This window comes from Pygoscelis adeliae, unplaced genomic scaffold (genome assembly GCF_000699105.1).
Source record: "Pygoscelis adeliae isolate BGI_AS28 unplaced genomic scaffold, ASM69910v1 Scaffold27, whole genome shotgun sequence".
Classification (NCBI taxonomy): domain Eukaryota; kingdom Metazoa; phylum Chordata; class Aves; order Sphenisciformes; family Spheniscidae; genus Pygoscelis; species Pygoscelis adeliae.
Window position 1 is genome coordinate 5,902,378 of NW_008825410.1, and position 8,374 is coordinate 5,910,751.

The 8,374-nt window shown below is 40.5% G+C and overlaps 1 protein-coding gene across 1 annotated transcript in view; it reads right to left on the minus strand.

The window, feature by feature from the left end:
* Positions 1 to 4,889: 4,889 nt before the first annotated feature.
* ST8SIA6 (ST8 alpha-N-acetyl-neuraminide alpha-2,8-sialyltransferase 6) overlaps positions 4,890 to 8,374 on the minus strand; it is a gene marked incomplete at its 5' end in the record, with an annotated part of 42,759 nt that continues 39,274 nt past the window's right edge. The window contains one exon of the mRNA XM_009330548.1: positions 4,890 to 6,157. The remainder of the gene's footprint in view (positions 6,158 to 8,374) is intronic.

Genomic DNA, 8,374 nt, shown 5'->3' on the forward strand with positions numbered 1-8,374 from the left:
ATTTGCCAACACCTGCCACTGACGGGCAGTTATTGCTCACACACAGAGGGGTGTGAGCTCAGCAAATTACCACACATCACAGTAATAAGTTTAGTTACCGTGTGGAGCTCCTTGGCATTTGGCAAACCCAAGCTGATGTACTCCCATCGGGTTAAGCTCCTGTCATATTGCTTGAATTTGCTCGACACCGAGAGCATACTGACAGGCTGCTACCCCAGCTGGACCAGTGCATGGCAACCCAGTAGCCTGGGGTCATTCCCCTGGTGAGATGGCGTTCCTGGAATAGGAAGGTATTCTGAAATGTGACTTTATGAAAGGAGACCACTAAATAACAGCAATAGTTCCTTTGTTTAGTGGCATGCTGCAGATTGTTTCATGCTCTACTTGACCATTATGATAATTCAGAGCCAATTAATAAATACATTATGAAAATCTGGAACAAAGCTTAATAAATATAAATCTGTCCACTCGTTGTGCCCAGTAGCTGAAAGCCCCAAATGATTTCTCCAGAGTACCCTGAGAGATCAGCAGCCTTTGAAAGTTGGCTGTCCAGAAATTCAGAGAAGGATGATGTTCCTGCCTAATGACAGAACTCAAAATCAAGAGAGCCAGGCTTTATATGGTAAATACACATCCCTTTGTTACCATTCTTGGCTAGCAGACCCAGAGATGAAAGAGATCAGCTGCTGAAGTACCGCAAGATGAAGGATTACCTGGCTGTGAATATTTCAGACGAAGATATATTTAGCTAACAAGCTCATGTGTAAGAAGTCTACTGCTTCAGAGTGTGCAACAAGTGGCTATCAGCTGTTTGAAATAAAGATGTTTCAGAATAAGCACTCCACAGAATATTCCTTGGGCTTGATCTCACACAGATTCCGGTACACAAGTGGATATGTGCTTTGTAGACCTGAGAGTCCCTGGAGGAGCTATGGCACGGTTCAGGATCTCACTCCACAGATTCGTCACGTGAGAGCGAATGACAGGACAGAGAAAGATCTTCAGGTCAAATGTTTTCTAAACCTAGATTGCTGTGTCAGGCTGTAGCTCCACCATGAAGTCTGTGCAGGGTCAAGGTCTAAGTGATCAATTAACCCAGACCAATTAACCGATCCAGATACCCGGAATGGATAAAATCAAATAATACCTAACAACAGGATTATTTTTTTCTAGTAGTTTGGGGAGCCCACAGAAGGTGCCAGGTCACCTAGATCATTTAGTTTCTTTTCCTGAATCACACAGGACAGAGAATTTCATCTTGACTCAAGCATGGCAATATGGTCAGACATCTCACTACTGTACAAAGGAAAGAGCATCAACATGAGATTAACTGGTCTCAAAACTGCCAGACCTTGCACAGCTCTGTTCTCTGCAGATGTTGTTTGAGATGCTGGGATTAGCAGAGACTGAAAGCATAGGCGTGCTGAATAATGAGCCAGTTCATGCAAGTTTACTATCAGTGAATGGAGAAATAGTATTTACAGTCAAAGGGGTTTTTATGGTTGTCATTTCAGAACCTGCAGATGGTGGACAGCTTGTTACAATGACTGTAACGGGAAAGGGAAGGGGGAGCAACAATCAACCAGTGTAGGTACCTAGAGTCCTTAGGTGCCTTTGGCCACCGCGGGGAGAGAGGGTGCCTGCCCACCAGGATGAGCTCCTGCAGGAGCTCATCTCTGCCTTCTGAGTGGGGAGGGCCCCAGAGATGTTACCTTCCTGACTTGGCTGAGGTTTCAGGGGACCACTGGGCCTGTCCAACAGCCATCAGATAACAAACGGTCCCCGCTGTATCCCCTACAGTCCCACCTGCATGGTCTCACCCCCTCCCTTGCTTTGACTCTGAAATTCCCCTGGCTCTGTTGGCATGAACCAATTTTGTCTTTTTGTTGCCATGTCAGGTTTTTGCCAGCTCAGTGTGCCAAAACAGCTCAACATAGGATCAGACAGGAGCCAGAGACGGCACAAAGGAAGAGGTGGAGCGCAAGAACGAGGACTGGACTGCTTAGCCAGCCATTACAGCTTAAGTCAACGTGGAGCTACAGCCCAAATTTAGCACCTCCAGTTAGGCAATGTGAATATCCCACCATGCTGCCTTCCTTGAGATGTAAACCAAGCCATTTTAAGTATGTTTTACTATGCTGCAAGCATAGCAGCGTTTGATTCATAGCCATACAAACTCCCTACCAGACACTAAACAGGACTACATAACGCCCCACAGGGGGAAGAGAAATACCAACTCGAGGCAGCACTGGATCCTAAAGGAAGATGCAACACTGACGATTCAGAGGCAAAAAAGGAATAAAAGCAGCCAAGCAGGCTTTAATCTAATGATGCTGTGAAGCAGTCATGTGCATGGACACTGTCAGCCTCTGCAACGGTACAGTGGAACTATTAGCACACTGTCAGTGTTTCTATCTTTAGAAAACTATTTAATCTCAATATTGACTCCACAGCATGTGACAGCACTGGAGGCCCACAAACCCTAAAATGATTACTCCTCATGTGAAGTAGAGGGAACTGAAAGGCCCTTCCTAACCTTTGGTCAAGAATCCTGAATCAAAACCGCACTTGGCTTGGTCTTGCAAAAGTGTCATAAACATTCCCAGCCAGGTACAAAATCCATTTATTCATCATTAACCTGGCACAGATGTAAAATAAATGAGAAATAATTTATTCGGCTACCCGAGAAAACATCCTTTCTGACAGTGAGTGTACCTCAGCAAGTCTTGATCAATCTAACTGTACCCTGTCACACAGAAACGCTGCTATTAGCTTGCCCAGCCTGTGCACAAATTAACGTGACCTAGCCACCAAGCACACAGCAGCAGTAGCTATAATAAAGCTGAGTACAAGGTCTGCACTCCTGTGGAGTGAAGTGGATGCGACTAACATCTCATAATAACTTCATCTCTGGAGCAAGGCCTGAGAAAGCTACATTAAAAATAGGTTCTTAATCTAAAGTCTAATAAAGCATATTTTTATTCTGTGAGGAATTAAGATTATGTGTAGAAAAGGGTAGGAAAGGTTAACAATTCCTCCACTCATTTCTCGTCATTCTTGTGCTCCACACAAATCACTGAGAGCTTTGAGAGCATAGAGGATCAGGTCTTCAGGTCAACGGCGAGTTGAAACTTCGCTGAAACAGCACTAAAAAGTCAAAGTGTCTGTCCATGTTACAGAGCTTTCTGTTTGCTTTCACTTGTGAGTGCTACATCACACTCCTTCAGTGAAGACTTCTTTTTGTCAAGGAAACTAGAATAGGTTTCTTCTTTTCGGTTAAACCTCTTTTAAAATGTATTCCAATAACCTTTCCAGTTACTAATACATGTGTGTTATAAATAACATAGCTGCACAGAAATAGTCCAGATGCACAGTAACTTCAGCCTATCTTTATGATGTGTCATGGTACAGTGTATACATTTATTCACTGAGATAATGCAATATGGTGCTAACTAACCAACACTTTTGAAAAAAGTTGCTTCTCCAGTGCAAATAAATTTCATTTTCTCCTCTCCACATCTTCTATTTATACACAAACAGGTTTTGCCATTTTATTCATGCTGAGTAGTTCATTGAATTTAATCTGAGCAATGAATGATTTGCATCACCTCTACGTACACACGAAGCACTTGCAATTGTTCTAGGCACAATGCAAGATCCTCTCAATCTCTAAAAGATGTATGAATTTTTCCAAGTCAAACCATATAGCTGCTACACAGCCAAGACCACCTCATTGCACTACACTAGACTGGAATAAATTACAGTCCTTGCTTGAACACAGGTGCATCTTCATCTCTCTGGATGAAATATGACATGGTTCTCCTCAGCCTAGGCTGTTACCATCACCCAAAGGACACGTACATCACTTTGCACAGCTTCCAGCTACAAACACTCAGGGACAGTCTATGTGAGTGATTTATGGTGTAGGAGGAGCTCTTTTGGGTACAAATTTTACTCTGATCTATAACTAGGGTCTTGCAATCATCCATAACACTACTAGAAAAAAACATATCCGTAACACTTGTAACATGGACACAGGTTACAACAGCAGCCAGCTCTCTGCACATGAGCAGCAGGTGCCTGTGGCCAGAAACTGGCACAAATTCCACTGCTGGTGAAGACAAAATGTGGACGTGTGGTGCTGGAACCATAACAGATCACAGTAAATCAAACCCTTGTGCTCGCCTCTTTCAGTCATCAGCTGTTAACACAGATGTACCCATCGACTCAATTCTGATGTCTTTGTTTCTGCTAAAAGCCCTACTGAAATTCAGAGGTCCACTTGTGTATTAGCGGTGTCATTCAATGCCCCTAAGCACTATCTATTTTTTAAAAACCTTATTTTGAAAAAAAATTACTTTATTGCGGATATATGCAACCAGGATTTATGGATGCTTCTGCTTGGGTAGGAGTAGTATTAGATTCTGGTATCATTACCTTGGAAATGGATCAAGATGCTCAATGTGTCTCAGCTAACAGACCAGAACTGTAATGATTGATTCTAATACTTCCAGGATTATTTATGTGATTATAAAACTGATGCAAGGTAAGCTTTCAAATATTACAACAATATAGAAATGCTCTTATAAAGTATCAGTTCAGAAGTTTTTTTGAACCTTATTTTAAAAGGTTCAATTCATTTAAGTAGGATTGCTTTGCAGATATAATCCTCAGTGAGCGGAATATTAAATGCTCTTTAAATCAGTTGATTGGGGATTTAATGCTACAGTAGTAAACAAAATATCCAATAGTATCTGACTGTAAAAGAAGAAGAAGGACACTCTATCTTTGAATTGATCGTTCAATAGACTCTCAAAAAAGCCACTGAAACTCTTCTTTTAACAGAAACTGGTTATTACAAATTTTTTTTTTTGTTGTTTTTTGGTTGGTTTTTTCCCCTGCAGTAAAACATATAAGCAATAACATACAAGCAGCTATAGCTAGGGGAACAACTGCTTGTCAAAGCTCCTGTAAATGTTAATGTGATTCTTTCCATTGGGCTGATATTTCACTTTCTCTTGTCACAGGATGTTGCTCCACAAGTATTCCTGGACCATATGGAAACTTAAAGCACAAGAACTGCATGGGTTTTAAATTAAGTGGCTGTAGGTTGTTTTCTCATATGTCCTGGTATAGGAGAAGACCTTGGGGTTGATTGTAAGAGAAATAATAATGCTTATTATTCCTTACTTCCTTACTAATCTTCTAATAATGCTTAGTGCGGTTTCCTTACCCGTAGTTACATATTGATGGGAGCTATGCTAGGTGAAAAAGAAATAGAAGAAATGATAGGTTTGGTACCAATCATTTTTCTAATGAATGGTCCATCTCATATGTCAGCCGAGATACAGATCTGGGATTGCAGGAACATGTGCAAAGTCATGCCCTACCAGGACTCTGGGGATTGCAGTAGTTTATTGTCCTCATTTGGAGCTGAACTGGACCTTAGACAGGAACACAAGCAAGAAGAGGGGTTTAAAAACAATTATACAGCTCTGGTCCTTCCTGTTCACAAAATTAACATCATTCACATGAGTGATCCCATTAAATCCACAGCATTATCTATTGCCCACGAAATGAAAGCCCATAAACCACTTGACTATGTCTAACCTGAGGGATTTTTTCATCTGTGCACCCTGGGACAAAGAATGACATAGCTCTGAATTAATTACTCCTCTGTAGCTCTTCTCATCACCTTTCTCATGTAGACAAATGCTAGTGTTTACAGGATCAAGTTCTTAACTGAAAATGTTCACTGCCAACTCATGCAGCTACCATACAGAGACTATTGCCTGTATTATGTGAGATTACCAAAACCAGAGCTCTTATGTCAAAATGTTTTAATGATACTTTAAGAAGCAAAATATGATGAATGTCACATATTGCCACCATCCTGAGATTGTGCTTTGCTACAATCAAACCAATAGTCAGGAGTTTCAGAATTTCCCAAATAAACGCTGTTTTGTATTTAAAAAAATGATTACTCAAAATTCAGAAATGTAGCAGTCACTGTGTGAAAAATCCCTTCCTTTCCTCCCCAAGTGTAAAATATTTCTCTATTGTAATAATGCAGTTTAACGCTCACAAAATCACGTCAGACCAAATCCAACACCAAACTGCTGAGATACACACAAATTGACTCCTTAGGATCACCACCCTGGAATTAAAACAATAAAATATGTTATTGATATTTCTTGTATAGTAGGAAATCTGCTTGTTATATTCAAAATAAGCCAATAGCTTAGTCCTCTGTGTATGCATTTCACCTTCTGCATCTGCTTTTTCAGCCTGATTCAGACGGAGTCTATGACATTTACTATGCAGTATCATAGGCTCACAAAATTCTCCTGGGTAAGCTGGACTGCTAGTGCCTGATCTAGCTCAGGCTAGATCTGCTCTTTCTAAAGGAGGACTCTTTCATTTGAATACCCCCAGAACTGCTCACACTTAGCCCACCTGTGCCACCCTCTGCAGGCTTCCTAAGCTAACCAAGGCTGGGTCTAACCAGTATCTTCATGGGACACATCCACTGCTAATCTGAATATGGATATGTTCTAAATCATATTATCTTAATCATATTTTGAAATAGCTAGAGATTGAAATTATTCTGTTTCCTCAACAGGCTAGTTCTGCTGTGGAAAAACAAAACAAAACAAAAGAAAACCCTTCTAGATCTATAAATACTTTTTCATTTGATTTGAAATCTAACATAAATTCTAATTTTTCTATTCTGGCAGGTTTTAACTAAACCAGAAGCAACTTATCTCCACTTGTTTCATTACTGACATTATTCTTAACACTTAAACTTATTTAGTGGCTGAACACATGAGCAAAGTGTGTGCTTAAAAGCTATACTGCATCGGTACTAAAGCAGAAGACCTTTCTTTCAATGTTGTATACATCTAATAATTTCACGCTGGATAATATTTGCCCAAGTCAAGGGTAGGCTGAAATTTGGCTGCCTGACAGGAATCCAGAGGTGTCTTTATTTTCAAAATGTGGTATCGTTTTTCTCAAGGTAATTAAAAGTGAGTTGTGGGGCAGTTCATATTTCTCTAGCTACATTGAGACACCATAACATAAAAGAATTTCAGCAGAATTTAAGCTCATGTTGGTATCCTACTGTTATAAATAGGTTATTTATAACAATTATATTTATAAATAGGTTATTTATAACAGTATGTATCACTTATTTGGATTGCAGCAACTTTCAAGATTAAAAAAAAAGATGACACACTGACAGAGTTTGGAACAAAATTATTCTCTCCGATATTAATTCCTGAGCAAGTAAGCAGGCAGCTGCCTGCTTTACAGGATGCTGCCCTGCTAGCTCCACCTTGAGTGGAGGGCTGCACTGCTGCTCGCTCTGTCAGAAATAGATGGCTTTTAATCATCTGGTTGGAATTAAAAAGCCCAGTCCCAATTTTTACTTTCCAGGTAAGATACACTCACACTCAGGCGAAGGGTCAGCAGTTCTTACTCCCTAACCACCAGCACATCTCTGCTCAAGCTCTCCTCCTTCAGTCCTTTTGCTGAGACGACTGAGCACTACTCTATTCCCCGGGCTCAGGGAGTCTCAGTCTCATTCGTACTTTCTATGCTTTTTTCTGTTGACTGACTCCTCTGAGCAGCTGCTTAATGTTACTGTGCTGTATGTCAAAGGAACACACACTCATCTTCCCTGCTGCCTCTTTCTAGCAAGAAGAAAACCTGATGGATTCTTGGTCAGACAAAATTTGCGTTTTAACCAGGCTTCTGGCAATCAAATTTTTGCCAGTCTGATTAATTTATCATCTGACAATTTTTCTAATGAGATTTTCCTGTCTGTTTTTAAATATGAATCAGGCCATTTCCCCTCCTTGAACTTAGGTTTACTTGAAGCTAATGACATGCCCTTCAGGCTTATCAGGTTAAACCAATGAACAAAAAAGACTTCCTCCAGCTGCAGGGCCATAGCAAAAATGATTCGGTAATTTAATACAAAATAATAAAGATCACTGTTTTAATTACATTTCAAGATTTTGCTGATGTCTCATTTTCCATTTTACCATCTGTGATAGGTATGCATCTACTTTAGCAAAGACATGTACATGTCTGTTGAGCATAATCATAAAGGTGCAGGAGCAGATATTAAGGTAGATGGAGTTTCCCACATTGTTCAGCACCAGCTCTACAGGGCTCTCATACCTGACAATTCCCTCTATCCAATAAGCAAAGTTCACCTCTACAATGGCAAAGATGGTGTTTAGGAGAAATACTGCCAAAATGATTCATTGGGATGCAGTTATGCTCTCCCTATACTGTTCCAGAACCTGCTACCTGCTTGCAATATAGGTGCTTGCAGCAGAGCAGCTTCCTTCACTTCTTATTTACC